Raw genomic sequence first — 23370 nt, forward strand, 5'->3', positions numbered from 1 at the left:
ATCTATGCAAATGACTCAACGATTATAAAAGCAAAGCCAAAGCAGTTTTACCATTCCACTATACAGCATGGTGACATATCACCTCTTCACTGCATGTTTCTGTTGGATATCTGCTCTGATTAGCTAGCTTACTCCTCTACATTGTCAAAATGTGACTTTTGAATTCATGTTACTTATAGGCCACCATCCCTTAAGGGGCTGGGAAGGGTGGGGACTGTTCCAGAGTCCTGTCAATATTTTAATTAAATTCCTACTGGTTGCGGATAGATCACTAGCATTAAGACACAGCATGCTAGCTGGCTATCTTCTCGCGAATTGGAAAATACCCTAAAAGTTCAACAGAGTCGGTCCTCTTAAAACATTCCCACTTTGCATCATGAATAATGATAGATGCTAAGCTAGCTGTTGTGCTAACAGAGATGTCAGTACCCGATCCGTACAGGCTGCCCGATCCGTTCTGCACATGCGCGTGCATTGGACAGCTAGGTACGGCAACACCACTTGGACAAACTTGATACTGCATGTTTTATGGTTTTATATTTAACGGGACGTGCCGGCTGCCCGATCCGTTCTGCACATGTTGTACCACACGTGTGAACATTTTACGGTGTGAAACACTTGACTGCCAGTTCACAGCGAGAGTCTGTTTAAAGATATTTAATGCTTGTTATTGACAATCTGAAACCGCTTCGCGTCGTCTATGCATTACCACTTATGTTTTTGGTTTTTTTTGTGACGTGGCCGATATTAGCCAACATAAAAGCACAGATAGGTTGCACGACTGCTCTTGTTTTATTAACATTGATTGTGAAAAGATGTTTTACTAAAATTACGTGGTGATCAATACAGAAATAAAAGGAATATGATGAGACAAGGCTGCGTAGAACTCAGTATCAGACATAGCTCAATCTCGTATCACTAGCTAATTTGACCCAGCATGCGTGGAACGGATCGGGCAGTGTATAAAACATGCAGTATCAAGTTTGTCCGAGTGGTGTTGCCGTACCTATCTGTCCAAGATGGCGGACCCGCTCGCATGCATGTGCAGAACGGATCGGGCAGCCGGTACGGATCGGGTACTGACAAGAGAGACTGGATACAGGCTAACGTGCTAAGCTAACTCGCTCAAAGCTTTCCGCAGTCTGTTCCCAACAACAGACAAACTTGAAAAGCAGAGAATTTATCTTCTTTCAACCCCCTTCGCAAAACATTACCCCATTTGACTCCACATTCATTCTTCAAGAGACAAAATGCACCGCTCCATGTTACACACGCCTGCAGCACAGCGGCGTCCCTCGCCTCACTAACACATCGTGTTCATTCTGAGTTCAAATCCCACATCAGCGCAGCGCTCCTACTGTCTGGGCCCATCCTACCTCTCCTACCCTTCCCTCTGTCTGAATAAAACATGCATCTGATTCAATTAAATTTAAACCAGAACCAAAGACAAGTGAAAAATACCCAAAATGAACTCCTGGTTGAATCCCCGAGCTTATTAGTTTGCAGTATCTGTCTTTTTATTTATCTATCACAGAATGGGCAGACCACTCATATATTTTATTACTTTTTTAACCAGTAAAGTCAGTTGAACACAGGTCGACAACTGACAGAGTTACTGACCCAAAGTTACCCGATTAGGATTACTAATCTACTCAACCTCTGCCCCCCCTTCCTGCCTCTTGAGTTACACATGGAATTGAACCCCTAACCTTGGCAGTGTTAGTGCCTTGCTCTACCCATTGTGCAAGAGAGAGAATTGAACCCATAATCCTGGCAGTATTAATGCCTTGCTCTACCTATGGAGTAACACAGGGAATTGAACCCCTAACCTTTGCTCTACCCATTGTACAACAGAGGAAATTGAACCCCTAACCATGGTAGGCTTAGTGCCTTGCTCCACTCTTTGGGTACTGTTGAGGAAAAAGGTTCTTGAGTCAGAGGTTCGTCTTATATGAATATATTTATTAAAAGGAGTCTCATGAGAGGAAGAGCTGTACACAGCAGGTTGCCACTATAGGGCTGGGCGATATGGACCAAAAATCATATCTCGGTATTTTTAGGCTGAATGGCGATACACGATATATATCTCGGTATTTTCTACGAAGGAGGCTAAATGTTCAGTTGTAAGTCAGAGCCACATGTGAGATGTCACAAGCACTTTCATTAAAACAAGACTGTGATCAAAATAAAATGCAAAGACAGGGTTTCCTTCCCTGTTTTAGAACAGTCTGGTTAGTTCAGAAAATTAAATCACTTTATTGTAATGCAGCCTTTAAAACCAGGAAAAGACGACACTTATGCCATAATACGATATTACGATATCCAAAATCTAAGACGATATCTAGTCTCATATCACGATATCGATATAATATTGATATATCGCCCAGCTCTAGTTGCCACATACACTTCTTCCAAGAGGAATAGAAAGACCAGTCTTTTATGCACCGTATCTTCCAAGGATGTACAGGGTGGGCTGACATTAGAACAGATAAGTTGGGGCTTCCACAGACATCTCGGGGACATCCAGGAGCCACTCTGATAACAAGACCTCAGTCACAGAAAGTTATGGCACAAAGGTTACAGTTCATACATGTGTGTTAAATTTTCTTCCACAGGTACAGAGGGAACTGAACCCCTAACCCTTACAGTGCCTTGCTCTATGCATTAGGCTACTCTAGGAATTGAACCCCTAACCCTGGCAGTGTTAATGCCTTGTTCTGCCTATTCAAAGTGGTGGAAAGTAACTAAGTACATTTACTCAAGTACTGTACTTAAGTACAATTTTGAGGTACTTGTACTTTACTTGAGTATTTCCATTTTATGCTATTTGTACTTATACTCCACTACATTTTAGAGGGAAATATTGTACTTTTTACTCCATTACATTTATTTCACAGCTATAGTTACTAGTTACTTTTCAGATCAATATTTTATATTTAAAACATTTGATAAATAAATATAAAATAGCATTGTTATAGATTAGACTGCCCAAAAGTATAGCTAAATTGTTAAGATTAGCTTCACACTGACAACTTTAAAATGCTGCTTACATGTACATGTATGTCAATAAATCAGTATTAATATTCCAATAATTTATGAAAAATATAACTCTCTAAATGGGGACAGTTTGCATAATGAGTATGTTTACTTTGATACTCTTAAGTACATTTTGCTGCCAATACTCATGTACTTTTACTTAAGTAAGATTTAGAATGCAGGACTTTTACTTGTAATGGAGTATCTTTACATTGTTGTAAAAAGAAAAGTAAAAGTAAAGTAAAATAGGACGCTTTCCTGACTAGCTAACATACCCAGAACTGTTGAGTCACTTTAATGTTTTTTTTGGAAAGTGAAAGTCCTTCAGCACCTGAAAGTACACACCGTCTCCTGTCTGCTCTGCCTCAGCAGACTGGGTTTGAGTCCCACATTAGCGAAGCCTCGCGCTCTTTCTCTCCACCGTCTGAATAAAACATGGTCTGCGAAACATAAATTAATCCACTTTAGCAACCGAAGAGAAGAGGAAAAATATACCCCAAAACACCTCCCTCCCTTCCCCTCTCACCTCCACGTAGGTCCTGAACCCCTCAAACCCCCCCCCCCAAAGCCCACCCCCACCCTGCCCTGCTCCCCCTTCCCTCCAGCTTCACATGCTGATGGTTCATGTTCAAACCCCCCAGCCCACCCCCCCTCCTCCACCCCCCCCCCTCCTCCTTTCTCCTGCGCGTTCGTCTCGGAAAGCAGACTTTAATTATTCAGCGATGTCGTGGGAGGTAGAAGAGTCGGTTTGATGTTCGCTCTTCTCGTCCAAATTAAAAATCCATCAAGGTCGCGAACACACAGCGACCTGCTTATATGTTTCAAGGGTGCTGTATGGCGAACAGGCCGCAGTCATTAACGCTCATTAATAAATGTATTGATCTGGTGTGCTGTGCGACTTTGAAGGCAGCCCCATTAGTTGGCCTTGTAACTCTGCAGAGTCATGCAAGGGCATTGCCACGAGGAACTCTTGAGAGAATGTGTGTGTGTGTGTGTGTCTTGCGTGTGTGTGTGTGTGTGTGTGAGGATGTGCACAAGGGCAAGTACTGCACCTTCTGGCACAAGTCCACACATTTTCTGTAACTGCTCTTATCATTCTTATTTTACTACAGTCTTCTAAATACAAAATTACATTAAGTTGAATCCTTTTACTCATTCAGCCCCTCTCCACACACACACGTTTCCCTTAAAACATAAAGCATAGAAATAAATGAACTATAAATAAATGTAAACAATTCTTATTTCTTTGTACTCTACCTTATTGGGTCTCTTACATCAGTGGTTCTCAACGTGGGGTCCGGGGACCACCAGGGGTCCTTGAGGGGGTTCCAGGGGGTCCCCAGCGAATTGTTAAACTTCAGCATTATTTAATTTACAAGAAGTTAACACAATTAGTGAATGTAGAAGAATGACTGTTTTGATCTTAGTTTCACTGTTATCTCTACCTACAATAAAGATAGTCATGGAATTCTGGACAAAATCATATCTAACAATAAAAATATTCTCAGATTTGGGTCCAAGAGACGACTTCTCATCAAATGGGGGTCTGTGGCTCTGATATGAACTAAAACTAGGGGTCCTTGATATGAAAAAGGTTGAGAATCCCTGTCTTACATGATCCATTGGGCCTCATGCAAGAACCACTCGTACGACCGGATTCGTTCTTAAATCACTCGTACGAGCAATTTAAGATAAGAATACGAAATGTTCTTGCATGAGGCCCATTGTATGGACACAGAAATACTGTCAGATTGCTGTGACCTCTGACCCTTAGTGTTGGTTGCTTGTAATGTTGGTGATCTAGGAATTGAAGCTTACGTTGCGATCACACCTCCAGTTTGTTTTCTTTTGTTTGAACCATAGTGGAAAAGTTGATTTTGTTGTATTTTTGTATTTGGTTCATTTAGGTTCACACTGCTCAATTACGAGCCAACCAGGGCAAGTCATCCTGTGAGGTCAGAGAGGCTGCACTTGTTATTCACGGCGGGACGCTATGGGCTTGACGTAGGCGGTGCAGGTGGATTTAGCCGCTAAAATCAAGTGCAAAAGGCACCCAGCGGGTGTTGCTTATATATTTTACAACAAAAATCCTTATTTCAGCAGCTATGTGTGGTACAAAAACAAAACATGTTGCACAAGGATAGAAATGCATTATAAGCTAAATCACATCTTGCAAAGGAAAACTTGAACACTTAGCCTGCTTGTGTTTTGTCTGGTTCTCTTTCTTTCTTTCTGCTGGCTGTCAGATGTCAACATCTGTGTCCTTCTACCCATATTCTCTTGTTTGGGTTCATGTCCTGTAGTTGGTTGGATTTCGTTCTCACTCCTAACGAACCACACCGCAGTTCTCTTGTTAGAGGACTGAGACTCTTTGGTGCCATCAGAGGTCAAAGGTCATCGTTCTCACCTGGACAAACGAGCCAAAGGCGTAAACGCTGCAGAGTTCAAATAAACCGCTCTGAACATGCTTTGTGTGAACGCACCCTTATTCTATTGTTGCACTCATTGTAACTAACTCTGGATAAGAGCGTCAGCTGAACAACTAGAATGTAAAATGTAAATGTATTGAAAGGTGCATACACACTTTGAAAAGTAGAAAATATCAATGAATACATCAATGAAAGGGGGTAGGCTGCAGCCCCCACCATGGCCCTGAATAGAAAAACGTGGAAAACAAATGAATGAATTAATGAATATCAATGAAAACAAATTTATCAGGAAATATATAAAATGTGAACACAGTCTCTGTTCTTGCTGTTACCATGGTTGGACCTCAGTGGAGGAAACAACTTTGACAAATAAAACAGTCACAGCACCTGTGAAGAAATGATGGGACTGTACCTGTTGTTTTTTGTTTGTGTTTAACAGAGGTGGAAAGTAACTAAGTGCATTTACTCAAGTACTGTACTTAAGTACAATTTTGAGGTACTTGTACTTTACTTGAGTATTACCATTTTATGCTACTTTATACTTCTACTCCACTACATTTCAGAGGGAAATATTATACTTTTTACTCCGTTACCTTTATTTGATAACTTAAGTTACTAGTTACTTTGCAGATTCAGATTATTAATACAAAATACAATCAACTAATAAATTGTGATGTATTATCATAGATTACTGTAAGCTACCCAGCAGTATATAAAGTAGTAGAAATCAGCCCTATCTTTTCCAGCTGCAACATTAAAGTGATGCTTACACATTAATTAGTATTTTTATACTGTGGTATTTCTACTTTTACTTCAGTAAAAGTATCTCAGTATCTGAGTACTTCTTCCACCACTGGTATTTAATCTTTGTTTATTGAAATCATCTAAGCAATTTCTGCTTTATTACATAGTATACATTGGAGTCACACCTAGTGAAGTTAATTAGAACATATAGAACATAGAACACAGGAATATTGTTATAGCGTCCTGAGAGTATTCCTGTGAGCACAGAGCGATCATGTAAGAGAGAAGCGCTGGGAAAAGAAATGAAGTGAGCCAAGCAGAGAGAGAGAAGGGACTTTTGAGAGCAGTTTGAATGAGTCAAGGTGAGGGGATGTGATTCAACAGAGAGAGGGTGACGTGCTTGAAAAGAGTTTTCAGCCTACAACATAGCATAAAGACGAATAAAGAAGATTACATATCAGACGTAATGCATCAGTGGAACGATCTGATGCTGCTTGGTAATCTTTGTCTTTGATCCAGATCATAGGGACTGTACACAAAAACAACAGAGTGCGACATCAAACAGAGGATATCACTGAGGAGTCAGTAGAAATGACTGTGGCCTTTGAGGAATACATTTGTTGCTCGTTCCCCATATTGTGCATTACATGTAGTTATGAAAGTTATTTTAAAGTTCGGGTTCCTTTTATGGTTGCACAGCGAGGCCGGAGGAACTCATTTCAGTCCAGATGAAAAATCCCTCTGACATTTACAACGCAAAACAACTCCACTGAAAAAACAAACAGAAACAACAGGCAGACACAGTCCAACAGAGCAATACATATGTTATGGTATCTGTGCCATAGAATACAGGGGAGAGTGAAAGAAAATATTAGTAAATTTGTGTAAATTCTCACATTACTGCTAGTGTTGTATATTCTGCATACATGTATCATTATATTCACAATGGAAAAAGTCATTGTAACCAATATATTGTAATATATTGTATTGATTGTAACCTTATAACTAATTTTAGTCATAGTCAAAGGGGCTTTAATAATAATAATAATAATAAACTTTATTTGTATAGCACCTTTCATACAAGAAATGCAGCTCAAAGTGCTTTACAAACAAAGAAATTACATGCATGAAAACAAACATAGAATGAGCATAACATAAGATGGAAAATAAAACCCACTGAATAATAATAAAAACTAGAAAATTTCAGGAAATTTTGAGTGTGCCTGCTGCTTGGTGCGCATCTCCATCCCTCCCACACACACAAACACAAACAGTATGACAGTATTAAACAGTATTAAACAGTATTAACTGTCCACCTAGCCAATCACGGGCAGGTGTGACAATTTCTGCCCAGAGACCGAGTCAGTAGTTGCTATGGATACAGGCCCCCCTGTGGCGGGAAACTTTGAACTAATGTTTCATTAGCACTCACAATAAGCCAAGACTGTCCCCGAACAAATCCCTGTATCTCGAAAAGTAAAGCTCGCATCGAAAATGTTTTTTCACTTTGAGCGTCCCAAGACTTCACTGGCGACACTGATGTATGACATGTGTCTGTATGATTTAAACTAAAGGAGCTGTGATAAAATATAAATCACCTTCTTTTCTTCTTCTCACTCTGGGTTTGAGCGGTCAAATTACATGGAAGCGGATGGGAGTGTCGGACAGCACTCCCTGCGCTTTTGGGCGATTTATTCAAAAACCGTGGGTCCTATTTCAATGGAAGTAACATTGGGTGAGAGAGGACAAAAATGCCTACAATTTGGTGTATAAAACTTGCTTGTAGAGTGGAAGCTGTGGGACTAAGATGATACTGTTTGGAAGATTTCTGATCAAACTTGAAGGCGTGGAGCTAGAGTGTGTGACGACATCACGTGCTCTAGGTCTGAACATTCCGCGCAATACACACCCATTATAAAATCTGAAACTGTCCAAAAGTCGTATAAAACGTAATCTGCGATTGCGTAAAAACCGTAGTAGCTATTGAAAAGTGTCTTTAGACCAACAGAGTTCAAAGTCTTGTGACCCGTGTAAACTTTTAATCATGTTTCTGCGACAAAGTATGACCAAGTGGCGTGGCTCCAAAGAGGGGCCGATTTGATGAATTTGTGCGTTTTTTTTTCCGATTCTCCATTCATTTCAATGGGCCGAAAATCGCACGTTTTCGCACTTCGTGCGAAAACTTTACGTACAATCTCTAAGAAAAGTCATAGCACTTGATTCCCGTTCAAGGCGCACGTTTTGATGTATTTTGAGGGGTGTCGCGGCTACGCTGCGAGACTAGTTACACGCCGAAGTTTTGCAAGGAAGAATAAAAATAAAAAAAAATAAAAATAATAATAAGTATGAGCAATATTAAGAGTGTGCTCCTTTGCCTTGCAAAGCAGGCACACTAATAAATAGAAGAAGAAATAGAGTACATAGAATGCATAAAATCAAGTAAAATAACACATTTTAAAAGAAGTGCGGCAGTGCATAAGTGGGAGGCAAAGTGCAAAAAAAACAAAAAACAAAAAAGAGTTTAAGGCCTGTATCAGGAAATTAAGAAATGTATTATGTTTATTGACCTGTATTGGTGACCAAGGAATGTAGCTGCAGCTCTCTGACAGCTTACAGTGGCCTGGAATTGACAGACAGTAGGTAGTTCAGCATACTCCAATTCATTATCTTCTATATTATAATGAGGGATGTTTGGAGAAATTTGATGCACATTTTTTGCCTTTTCTGGAGCAGGAAAAAGACACCCCATTAAGTTAACCAGCCAATCGTAGACGACGTCACCTTGATATTTGATATTAGAAAATGTTTCAGGATGTAAAACCTCAGCGGTAAACGTCAGGTTTTGGTGTCAGTCCCTCAGAACCAAAGAGCGAGGGCTTCTTTCTAGAGCCGCCATTTTGCACCGAGAGACGTTCAACAATCACACAGGGAGAGATCCATCGTAGAAGAGGAGAGAGACCAGTTTCTCCACCCACAGGAGCAGGAGAGAGACCAGAATGCACTGCAGCAGAGAGACAGGTTGGGGGTTGAGGAAGAGGCGCAGCTGTGATCATTGACATGCCGACATGTGTTCACAAACTAGTTGGCTAGCTAGCTGGCAACAAGTCCATGCCTGTTCTCTGGGGGTTGTCAAAAGGCATTCTGGGAAATGTAGGAAATCACTAACTGCAGTAGAAGCAGACAAATCAGGTTGAGAGAAAGTGGATTCCCCCCCAAAAAGTAAATTACAACACTTCATCACTAAATAACTAACTATCACAGACTGATGATATATATCAGTGGAAGAGGATCCGAGGGGATAATTACCCTTTAATTTGACAGTGACACATTGAGGTTTAAAAGCTAACTTAGTTGAAGTTAGAAAGTATGAAGGCAGACTTATGTAACTGTTACCACTTTACCTACCTGCTTCTCTCACAGTGCCGTCTCCTTCTGGTGCCGTTATTCCAGCAGTCTGTTTATCTGCACTTCTTGGTATAATTAATGCATCAGATGTCACATGAACATGGCAGCCGGACACATTAGGCTGTCAAAGTGCCACTCACTGTGATGGGAGCGTGTCACACATGGTGCACACACACACACACACACACAGATACACCTATACATAGATACACAGATACAGATGCACCCGCCCACATGCATAGATACTGATAGATATAACAGACACATAAACATATATATGTGTATTCGCACCCAAACACTATGCGTGAACGAACAGACGCCTTCATTCATGCCTGAAAGCGTTCACACACGTTGCAAAACACACACACTCACGCACAGACTGACAAGCGCACATAACCCATAATCTATATGGCAGCCAACATGTCTATAATTACACAGCATGTGTCCGTGGCGACCATTAAAAAGCTCTGAGACGATTACTTCAGCTGTCAGCTTTGTTCCCTGATGTGTGAATGTTGATGTCAACGGGTGAAACTCCGAAACTCTCACCTCTCATGACTTAAAAATATACAGTGAGACTAGGATGCCTACAAAATATGGTGATATAAATATATAATGTGATTTTAATATTGATTGAAAAGCCCAACTTTTGTCCCCCAACACAAAGCATAAAAACATAAAACAATTATTTCAACCGTCAGTGCGTGCGAATGCTGATCTCATCTCTTCCCAGTTTAATTACCCAGCTCTCGCCTCTTCTGCGCAAAAAAACCCAAAACATTTTAATGTTGATTAAAACGCCAAACTTCTGTCTCTCGAAACTACAGTCGCATAAATACAACTGAGTGTGAGTGCAAGAGCTCACGGGGTTTAAACATCAGGACATGAATGTTGATTTGTGCTCTATACTGTTTCAAACAACCAGCACTCATCTCTCAGTACTAGAACAAAAAATTAATGAAACAAAACTAAGATGAATGTATAAATAATAGGGATGTAGAATAAATGTTTTTTGCATGTCAAATAATGAGATGTGAATGTTAATTGAAAGCCCAGTTTATGTCTCTTGACACTTCAGCGCAATAAATAACAAAACCAGTATAATTACATGAAGAAAACAACTGTAGAATATAGTTACGCATCGCACTCAAGCAGTGTAATTTGAATGTTAATTTAAAAGCCAAATGCATGTCTCTTGACAACATAAAAGCATAAAATATGAGTATATTGGACAGTTGCTCATCGGTTTTTAAAAACAGGATATGAATGTTGATCTATGCTCTTCCATTTTAAACAGCTATTCCATTTCAACCAATTTCCCTGCAGGGATTATTAAAGTTTTATCTAATCTGATCTAAAAAAAAATAAAAGAAAACAGTTTTCTCTCAGCACTTGTTACAGCAAAGGGTAAGGAGGCACAGCTTCCACAAGTAGACGGCACAATAACACCTTAGTATGAAGATGTGTTTCAGTGCTGATGGACAGACATCCATTCAAAATATAGGCTAAATGAAAGGGTAACACTTTACAATAAGGGTCACTAAGTTAAGGGTTAGTTAATGATTAATAAGCATTAAATAACCCTTAATTAACAGTTAACTAATGTGTAATTTTCTAATGGTGTTCATGTTAACTAAGGTATTCATTTATACATTATTTAATAGTTTATAAAGATGACTATTAAATAATGTATAAATTAATACCTTAGTTAACATGAACACCATTAGTAAATGATTACCAGACACATTAGTTAACTGTTAATTAAGGGTTAGTTAATGCTTATTAAGCATTAACTAACCCTTGTAAAGTGCTACCAATGAAAGTATAGGCAAATAAAAAATAGTGAAAAATCAATTGCCAAATACATACACAGCAACAGCATTTATTAAAGGGGTATTACATAATCTATGAGCTCTATTGACTTCAACTGGCAACCAGTTGGAAATGGAAGAACATCGACAGAACTTACATAGACCTGATCTCCTCCTACACAACTTTCTGCTGCTGACTCTTCTCAAGCTACAACTCTTCATGTTTTGGAGTAGAGACTAGGGCTAAAGACAAGACAGTTTACTGTGTCACAGTAACCTACATTTGGAAACAAATCCACCTTATCACACTATTCACTTTTACTGAGAACGTTACTGAATGGATCTACAGCCACACCACAACAAGCTGACTCAGCTGCTCTCTGCTGACAGCTGCTTGTTACAGGTTTACACTTTATTAACTAACAGATAATTCTACAATGTTCCCCTGGTTCCTAGCAGATTTGTGCAGCTGCAAAGCCTCCATAAGTCCCCCTTCATGCGTTTATCCTGCATATATCCTGCCATTGTGGAAGTCCTCTGAATTGTATTAATCCGGCATCTATCCTGTATTAATACTGCTTTCAGTTTTTTTCTTGAATGTAATACATCAGGACAAAAATTTGAATATCATAACTCAAATGTCTCAACTAACCAGTCACAAGACAATTCTTTGTAACGTCTGACCACTGAAAATAAAGTAAAACTTGATTTTCCAAACAACTGACCGTTTGCAACATTTCTGTTAACTCCCGCCCCCCTTAGTTACTGTTGCTATGTCTGACAAAATTTGAAGATGGACGCTACGATCTGATTGGATTGGTGGATCGCTATGTCAATCATTCTTTTGCAATGATTCTGCTTGGGGATGGAGCATTAGTTCAGCAGGTATGCAGTAAAAAGTGGGAACTCTACAATCGCTCCCTCTGTACAGCCTGCATCGCTTCACACCACACTGCAGGAATACTACAAAACACATGCAAATACATTAAGAATGTGAATGGAATATGTACAGTTACACTTCACATTCAACTTCTGTGGTCTGAACACACTCAAAACGTTCGACTAGTCATGATACACATTACTCAACACAGATATAAACACTGTCAGAAAACTGTAAACACCTTACTTGTCTCTTGGCAGTTGTAAACGTAAGGGATAATGCCCGACGAGGTGTCCGTTATCAGGAATTAATGGACGACGGGGAGGCCAACGGTTCTGGCCATTCGTTTATATTTTCATGCGTTTTCATGCGTTTTGTAATCAAAATCTAAAGTTTTTCACAAGCCATAACTCAGTTTCCCTGGTAACACCTGAGGGTTTGACTAATACCTGGAACAATCATTACCATCCCATAAGGTTCTTATGCAATGGAAACGTTGTTCACTCCTCCAGTAAATAGGACGAACCTTAGATAGGACTTGGCAGCAGGAGATATTTCTAGTCCGCTCAGCTCATAGAACCCTTTGGCTCAGCTAGGAGCCAGAAAGCTAACGTTATGCTAGCAACATTCAAAGTCAATAACAAACAGTAAATATAATTTGACAGTATGTTTAACAACAAGACTAGCTAGCTATCAGCCATGTCATTGTCCCCAAATCAATATCAAGATTTTCACGAACATACAAATTGTAAACGGAGGCTTTGACTGCGTCCCTGTTGCTATGGTTACTCATATTATATACAGGCTGATGCTACGTAGCCAGCGCATCAATTTAGAACGGTGAACAGACAGTTTCACTGGAACTACTTAGTAGGTGTCCATTATCAGGAATTAATGGACACCCTGCATCCAATCAGAATCGAGTATTCACCCAGACCATGGTATAAAATAAATAAATAAAACATGTGAGTATAGGTCAACTCAATTGCTCATTGCTCCAAAATAAAACAGAATATAAATGTTGACGTGTGCTCTCCTGTGTTCAACACCCAACACACTCAACTCGATAAATGCTTGAAAAATAAGAGTGTGAATGTATAGAAAACGTGAACGGAGCATCCGCAGATAACGATGGTCAAAGCTGTCAGATTAACACCCAGCTCTTATCGCTCCATGCTTCACACTTCACTCTGCTGAGCCGACATGATCACGAGTCACTCAAACATTCATGAATAAAACAAAACTAGTAAATGCATAAGGAAAGTGGCTGTGGCCTGCACAGATCCACATCACATTCACAAAATGGGACACAGGGTTTCATTTTAACGGGCAGTTTCAGCCTCTGATTCAGAACTCTGATCTGATTTGTTGTTTTCTTTTAATGATTTCTCTTGTTTTCTCCTTTTTTAATTCCCATGTATGTTCACTACTTTGGAGAAAACTTTTCAGATTGTATCCTCAACACTTGAACAATACATGCATAAAATGTGACCTGGTGTGTTACACATAACACAAAAATATATACAAGCAGTATTACAGGATGGCTTCGAATTGACAAAATTGAATTGAGAAAGCCAGACTTGGACTTGGTCCTGTGGCTGGTTTCTCAGGGGAACGTCTGAGTGAAAGCTGCATATATCTCTAAGTGTTTCCAATTTCTGAGTTTCACTGAACGCAGCATAAATGTTTGAAACACTGGAGCTTTGACTGTCTTTTGGCTGCTTCCACATGATGAACCAATGTGCTAAAGTTGTGATTCAACTGAAGAACAACAGCTAATAGTTTGTTAATAGGTTTCAAGCAATTTATGAGAAATGTCTAAGTGAAATCATAATATTTTGCAATGATATCCCACAGGATTTACTGTTGCGTTGTTCCACTCCAGTCATTTGTGTGACTGAACATACCCATATTTTTGTTTCTGTAGCTTCAGTTATTCTCCTTCCTTCACACAAATCAAAATCAGATGGATCAGTGATGAAATGATCAGTTCCCTGTCAAAAACAGACAGACATTAACCGTCTGTTCAGTTCCGTGGTGAAGAAACACAATCAGCTGTGTGCTGCCAAAGAGATGAGGACCTCCAATATGGCCGCCATATTTCACCTGAAAGCCCTCTATTGCAGGACACTAAGATCATAACCTGAGTTTGCACTCCTGATTTTTGGTTGCTTGTTATGTTGGTGGTCTAGAAACTGAAGCGTATTCTACTTTGAATATTATCATTATAACTGAAGCTAATACTAATGGATCAGTTGCTTATTAAGCTTAATGCTTATTAAGCATTAACTAACCCTTATTAAGCATTAACTAACCCTTATTTAACAGTTAACTAATGTGTCTGGTAATAATTTCCTAATGGTGTTCATGTTAACTAAGGTATTAATTTATACATTATTTAATAGTCATCTTTATAAACTATTAAATAATGTATAAATTAATACCTTAGTTAACATGAACACATTAGTAAATTACACATTAGTTAACTGTTAATAAGGTTTAGTTAATGCCTATTAAGCATTAACTAACCCTTATTAAGCATTAACTAGCCCTTAACTCAGTGACCCTTATTGTAAAGTGTTACCAATAAATATATAAAAACATGCAGCTTGTTCTTTGTGTGAGAACCTGTAACAACATCCCACGACCCAATTTATGGTCCCCAGCCGCTGGTTGAGAAACACGGCGGCGATGGATTCCTCTAATCTGACACACAGTTCATCACCAGTATCACATTCCCATCGATCAGCTCCCATAATGCAACGGGGTCTTGATGTGGGAAACTGCTGCTGTGTGCAGTATCCTACCAGAAACTTGAGTCATCACACACACACACACACACACACACACACACACACACAGAAACTCAGAGACACACACACCCATAAACACACACACACAAACATGCAGACACACACTCATTCCGAGACACACACACACCCAAACAGACAAATACACACACATACTCACACACAGTTCCCAAGGAAGCAAGTGTGTGTGTGTGTGTGTGTGTGACTGAGAAAAAAAGTATGGTGTGGTGTATATGTGAGATAGTTGAAGTCAAAGTGTGTGTGTGTTGATTCAAGGGCTGTCAATTTTTATTGCAGGGATGGATCCTGTCCTGCTTCTTGTGTGTGTGTGTGTGTGTGTGTGTGTGTGTGTGTGTGTGTGTGTGTGTGTTGGACTGCAGTAGGTAGATATACTGATTGAGATGTGACAGCTGAGTGACTCCTGGGATACGAGACAAGATCTCTGTACCTGCAATAAAAACTGACACTGCTCGGGTACACACACACACACACACACACACACACACACACACACAAAAGCATATTCTCTCTCTCTCTCTCTCTCTCCCTCTCTCTCTCTCTCCCACACACACGCATGTGAATGAATTGATGTGTGTTAGGATTCCTATGAGATTACCCTGTGTGTGATGACACAAACACATGATGTGCACACACACACACACACACACACACACACTATGTATAGTAATTCCACTGGGCTCCTTAGCAAGCAGTGGCAGTAATGAAGACGAATATACTCCGCTACAATAAATTCATATAAACACAACCACAGACACACACAGCACACTCAGAGATGAACACATGTACACAGACAAACATGAAATCAAACGCCTCAATTCCCACTGCATAAACACATCAAATATTCCATTTGGTTGGTGCATTTATCCAAAGCACAAGTGTTTTCAATAGATTTTACCTGAGCGTATATATTTTGAGTATGGCTGACTCCAGTGGGAATTCAACCACTAACCCTGCCAGTATCAGATTCACTGTTAATACATATTCCATATAGGGATGAGATGATATATCGAAATTCAATATATCGCAATAGAAAAACACGTATCGTGGGACAGAAAAATGAAGCGCGGTATTTTATTCTGCTGTAGTAATCACTAATGAGACTCTTCACAAGCTCTCCATCCAAATTATATATTTACAACTTTGTAACGACATTTTAAAATTGTTGTTTACATTCTGGCAGCCAATGGCATCGCTGGAAAGATTTGAGTCTCAGAAATAAACAGAATTCTGCACAGTCAGACTTTGTTGTCACTGAACTTTTATTGATCACATCGTATCCTGGTTGGATTGAATCCTGAACCTCAGATCACGTATTGAATCGTATCGTGAGATAAGCACATCGTCCCATCTCTAATATTGACACCAATACAATCAAACCACCAGCAAGATGTGCTGGTGTTACACTACAACAGACTGTTTACAAGAGAACAAAAAAGCAAACAATATTTGCTGCAGTCAGATTTTTAAGTAACTTGATAATGACAATAAATGATGAATCGCCAAATCTTGATCACCATCTTGGATGTGGGTGATCAATAAGTTAAACATGTGAATGCTTGCAAAGTTGTAACAATAAGATATCATCTTGTTCTTCTGCTTCTTCTAACATGACATGAATACAACAACGCTTTCAACCCTATGGCAGCCATACTGGAGGTCCTCAGCACTTAGGCAACAGACTGTGTTTCTAAATGTACGACTTGACCATCTCAACTTTGTTTCTTCTTGTTTCTTCAACTTTGTTTCTTCTGAAGACATGGTTAATTTCTAAACTTAATTTTCTACCTTAATTACTGTTTCTGACTGATCATTTCATCACTGATCCATCTGATTGATTTAGTGTTTAGATAATGTCAGCTTGTTAGCTAGCTAACCATAGCATCTGGTCAGCTAACCATCACTGTCTTGTTGTTAACACATCTGATTAGCACACTAGCTAACGTATATAGTAGCAGCTAGCGTTAGCGTGTTCACATTAACATCAGTGTGTTTGCTGGCTAGTTAGCTAGCTAACAGTTTGTTCAGGTTAACTGAGCTGACTCTTCTCAAGCAACAACTCTTCATGTTTTGGAGTAGAGACTAGGGCTAAAGACAAGACAGTTTACTGTGTCACAGTAACCTACATTTGGAAACAAATCCACCTTATCACACTATTCACTTTTACTGAGAACGTTACTGAATGGATCTACAGCCACACCACAACAAGCTGACTCAGCTGCTCTCTGCTGACAGCTGCTTGTCTGGGAATGGAAATGTAAATTGTATAAGGGGGAGCTCACCTTGTTCTCATTTCACCATCCAGCTGCAACCAATTAGTCCACACAGGTCAAAAATTATTTAATGAAATAAATAATAGTTGGTTGCTCAGTGTTGACCCAGCTAACTTTTTAGCACAGCTACATACATGCACTTTTTTATAACCTAGAAATAATAAGACCATTCATGTCGTATGGCCTCCATTTATTAAATTTGTGCTGCAAATGAAAGCAATTTTTTTTTCAACACACTTCAAAGACCCACCCATGGGCTATTATAGAATACTATAATGTGAAAATAACCTTATTTTTTCCTTTTGTGTAACAGACTGCTTGCCACAAATACTTTTCCACTGTCGAAACCTAAAGCATTTTCAAAGCCAGAGCCGTGATAAAAAACAATCGTGATGCTTTTGCACTGGTGAGCTGATTGGGTGGTGGTGATGTCACGGCTTACAATACATGGCCCATAGTTTTAAAGAAACGTCTGGCCAAGAACATGATGCTGCATCAAATCTAGCCAAACCTGGGCCACTTCTGGCCCACATGAGACTTGATCACCAACACTGACCTTCAGTGGCGGGACTGAGCCTGATTTGGCCCAGAATCGTGACAGACGCTCCAGCTCAGCAATATTACAGCAATATTTTTTGTCAGAACTGCTGATAGTATGCTTGTAGTTTTACTCCAGTTCAGTCCAGTAAGCTAAGGCTTTATGATTTCAGCTTGTGTGTCAGCATCCAGGGCAGATGACGGCTGCAGCGTGTCTGCAATAAAAATCAGCTGTAGTCGGGATCAGGCTTTTTTAAAAGCTGCTAATCAGAATCAGGAATCAGGAATTTAGCTCAGTGGTTGCTTGTGTACTTTGTTAAAAGAGAGAAAGAATAAAACACAATATAAACCAAAAAAACTGTATATAAAAAACAGTATACTATATATATATAAAACAATAGCCTATATAAATAAACCAAAAACAAATAGAAACAGTAGAAGAAAAAGATAAGATCAGAATCAATACAGAATATAGTTATTGCACTGTAAGTAATTGCACTGTTTGAATGTTGCACTATGTTGGATAAAATAAACAAGCAAATAGTAAACATGTTGTCCCCCACCAGTGATGTAGTTCCACCCTTGGGTCAGTCAGTGATTGCTGAGTGAATAAGCATTTTGGTATGGGACAATGAAAGGACAGATTGACCATATATTTCTGTTGCCTACTCTCCTCAGAATTAGGCTTACAAGTTATATCTTGAAATGTAGTAACTGTAATTGTCCTGTTTTTACTCAATACAGTACAAAATATAAGAACTACAATACGCAATAAATACAATCTGTACATTACACAATGTACACTACAATACAATTTATAATACAATATACAATATAACATACAACACCAGGAGCGTGAGTGTTATGAATAATATAAATGCTAAATGATAAGTGATATATGGTATTGCACAGTAGGTAAGTGGTAATATGATATAAGTAGTCAACACTGAGGCACAGTGGCAGTGCAGTGATGATGCAATAACAGTCCAACAGTCCAACAACTGGACAATAACTACAGTGTCTTGTGGTTAGAGGTTTGCCCAAAAATTCTCCATTGACTCTCACTTCAACACATCAACCCAGTCTGATGTCTCCAAGTGTGTAGCGTGTGTAGACTATTATGTTACCTATGATAACTTTAACTGTATTGCTTTACCACTGAGTCCCCATTCATTGTTCCCCACATTGTATGATAACTTTAACTGTATGACCTGCTTTACCACTGAGTCCCCATTCATTGTCCCCCACATTGTATGATAACTTTAACTGTATGACCTGCTTTACCACTGAGTCCTCATTCATTGTCCCCCACATTGTATAACTTTAACTGTATGACCTGCTTTACCACTGAGTCCCCATTCATTGTCCCCCACATTGTATGATAACTTTAACTGTGTTGCTTTACCACTGAGTCCCCATTCATTGTCCCCCACATTGTATGATAACTTTAACTGTATGAGCTGCTTTACCACTGAGTCCCCATTCATTGTTCCCCACATTCTATGATAACTTTAACTGTATGAGCTGCTTTACCACTGAGTCCCCATTCATTGTCCCCCACACTGTATGATAACTTTAACTGTATGACCTGCTTTACCACTGAGTCCCCATTCATTGTCCCCCACACTGTATGATAACTTTAACTGTATGACCTGCTTTATCACTGAGTCCCCATTCATTGTCAATGCTGCCCCCTAGCGGCACAAAGTCAACGTTACAGTGTGACTAACAAACTAACGAATAGGGCTGGGTATCGGTACTCGATACCTTTAAGGCAGTGGTAGGCAAATAGCGGCCCGTGGGCCAAATTCGGCCCTGCAGAAAAAATATTTGGCCCCCTGATGAAAGTTTTGACTATAATAGTTTACATCAAATCTTTTACATATTTTTTTCACAAATCTACTGTAGATAACATAAACACAAGGCTCCTGTAAATCCCAATTATTGCAATATAACCTTGTTACAGCTATACATTTATCCCCCACACCATAAAACTAAGGCTGCTATTTGAACAGTGCATGGTGCTGAAATTAAACCTACCAGAAATTAAAGTTTAATGTGTGAATTCTAACAACTGTTTTAATTCCACAGCTTTAGCCTATATAACCATAACAGATTTGTTCTTCACAAACACAAATGGTTGGCAGTGAAACAGACATGGTGTGTTGATGCCATTTATTCCCCCTCAGATACAGTCCTTAACACTGTTATAAATCTATTTAATCTATTTAATTCGTAAATGAATTAAAAGAAATAAATAAAAAAACATATAGGCCTGCCTGACGGCCCCCCAATGAAAAATCATGAAAAAACTGGCCCATGGTTGAACCTAATTGCTGACCCCTGCTTTAAGGTATCGACCGAAATAACCCAGTACCAAGTAGTATCGAAACTTCTCCAGTCAAACGATACCTCAATACTTTTTGTACACAGATCTAGAAAAAAATGACTATTTGTATGGTGTTGCTCGCAGCCAATCACCGCAAGTGTTCTTCGATTTAATGCGACGTGTGATTGGCCCACTACCGCAGCAGCTACAGCCCATACAGTCTGTGGAGGTGAAGTCGAGCGCGGTGTGTGTGATGGAGTTGGCAGTTCAGCGTGCCGAGATGCCACCAAATCGTAAAAAAAAAACGTATCGGTATCGAAAGAAGTACTCTATTGGTATCGGTATCACTTTGTATGATAACTTTAACTGTATGACCTACTTTAGCAGGTTGAGGCAGCACATTGAGTCTACGCCTGTCGTATGAAATGTGCTATATAAATAAACTTGAACTTGAACTTGAACTTTAAGGGTACTGGTATTGGTACTGGTATCGTCATTTTTTAAACGATACCCAGCCCTACTAACGAACAAACTAACGGACGGAGACCGATCCATATTCCCCCCTTTGGTGGGGGACAATACATAGATAACAGTGAGTGGTAGGGTAGTGTGGTGTGTGGGGGGGCGGTGCAGTGTGTGCAGCTCTGTGGGCTCAGGCTGGACCGATGCAGGCTCAGGTCGGTCTGGGCTTACAGTATCAACACCTCGCCGTATGACCGAGCACACGGCACGCTCCTCATGCCAGCGGCGAAGGAAAGGCTCCGAGAGTCACCGCTGGGACTGATGAATAGTTTATTACCTACCTGCTGTCAAACAGCAAACATCCATCTGCAGCTACACCCACTACCGAGTTCATTTGAGTCACACAAGCAGGGTCATTTTGTGTACCTTTATGTACTATTCATAAAATATCTCAGGCTGGATTATCAGGCTTATTCTTCATTATTTAGATCATATTTTCCATCGGGGTCTCAGTTTCTCTGATGGGTGTTTGCTAGTTGTAGTTTAGTGTGTATTTTTCTGAAGTGTTTTAGGTTTTGATTCAAGTTTAAGGGCTTTTATGCAGAATTTTTGCGTCATATACCTGCTGTACTACCCGATGTTAACAACAACCTCTTATACATAAAGTGTACTAATCGTACATCAGGCATATAGTACACCTAAATATTTTGCAGGGGCAGATAATTATCTTTTAGCTGTATCTGGTGCAATATATTTATTGTGCATTGTCCCTGTCAAATAAATGATTCAAATTCTAATTAAATGACCCAGCATCGACGATAGGTGCATCTCATCTGTGTTATCCAGCCTTTAGAGCAGGAACACTGACCTGGGAAGTTCAGAAGTGAATGAGTTACGCTCTCTCTCCTCTCCCTCTACAGCTGCTGTCAACAAGCCCATGAGCAAGGCACCTGCCTCCTGACGGCTGCAGAGTCCACCAGCAGCAGACTGGGCTCTACTGGTCAGCTCCCAGTGAGAATGTGAAGCAGGACGCTGCTGAAAAAGAGCCTGATGCTCATCATGGATTTGGCAAACATCAGGTAAATAAATGAGGGTTACGGTAAATTAAGAACAAGAATATGAATGTGAAAAATATGAAAAATCCCTCTCAATAATATAATTATTGGAAAAGAGGGACATTATCGGTCCACTAGTCCAATGGTTCTCAACATGGGGTCCGGGGACCACTAGGGTTAAACTTCAGCATTATTTAATTTACAAGACGTTAACACAGTTACAGAATGTAGAAGAATGACTGTTCTGATCATAGTTTCTCTGTTATCTCTCTACCCACAATACAGACAGTCATGGGATTCTGGACAAAATCATATCTGACAATAAAAATATTCTCATATTTGGGTCAGAGAGAGAAAATCTCATCAAATGGGGGGCTGCAGCTCTAATGTGGACTAAATTAGGGTCCTTGATATGAAAAAGGTTGAGAATCTAGTCTCCTTATTAAGCCTGAACAAACTGACCGCTGAGCCTCGGCTTCCCCTCCTGATGTTTGGTTGCTTGATGCTGTGCTTCCCTCTGCTGAGGAACAAGGATACAACAGCTTTGAATTTCAGTCATTTATTTCCTCTGTAGAGACCGTGGCAGTGGAGTTGAGGAAAACCTTTGGTGTTTGTTTGTTTTGGTCCCAGGTCTGGGTTTCTAGTAAGGTCACATGGATCTTGACAATATTGTAAATCTGTAAATTAATAAATTCACAAACGCCTGTTAACTGGAAATGAAGCCCCAAGCAGTGATTGGATAACATGGAAAGTAAACGCATTGGACAGTTCTCAGCCTGTATTCATCCAGCTTCAGGAGACAGAGCAGCAGGCTGTTTTCCAGCACCGTCCTGCTTCACGCTCCAATCCAAACCTTTATGTTAAAAACTCCCTGTTATCTCTTAGAGACTGTGAAGAATTCTGGTGTTCCCTAGAGACTCAATTTGTCAGCTTGCCCTTTAGTTAGTATGATCACATGACTCAGGACCGCTCGTACTTAGTTTCAGTTTGCTCCCGACCTGCGGAGCATTAAGTAGACTGGAATACGTCTACAGGCAGAAAATGATTACAGAAACCACACACAAACATATGCAAACCCACATACTGTACCTACATATGTAAATGGAGCATTATTTAATCACAAACCAAAGGATTACTCAGAGGGACTGGGACCACAGTAGCCCATACTCAAGACTTGTATTGTATTCTGTGGTGGTGACAATTAAAGTAGATCTTTGGATTGAGTTCCTGGATTGCCTGTCATTTCCTTCTGACCGAGGAAGATTCAGTTGTTGCACAACCTACTAGCACTCCACGCACACAATATCTAATACTTTATTTAATCTTGGTGAATACTGAGACGGAACCTCATTTACAATGCTGCCAAGAGCACATCCAGTAAAAAGGGTTATTACAAATCAAATGGTTATTTAAATCTAAAGAATAAGTAAACAAAGTCAATTAAAACAATATATACTGTATATGTATCAGTGTTCTGTGTTTCTCATTCTCTTAAAGCCATTTTGATCTAAAGGCTTCTGCTTAAATGTTTGAAATTAATTTCTTAGACAAATATAAATAGTGAAGTTCATCCTATGTATG

Source organism: Centroberyx affinis, unplaced genomic scaffold (genome assembly GCF_046629955.1).
Source record: "Centroberyx affinis isolate AG114_WGS23_722 - 3 ecotype Tasmania unplaced genomic scaffold, CSIRO-AGI_Caff_v1 ptg007883l_1, whole genome shotgun sequence".
Classification (NCBI taxonomy): Eukaryota; Metazoa; Chordata; class Actinopteri; order Beryciformes; family Berycidae; genus Centroberyx; species Centroberyx affinis.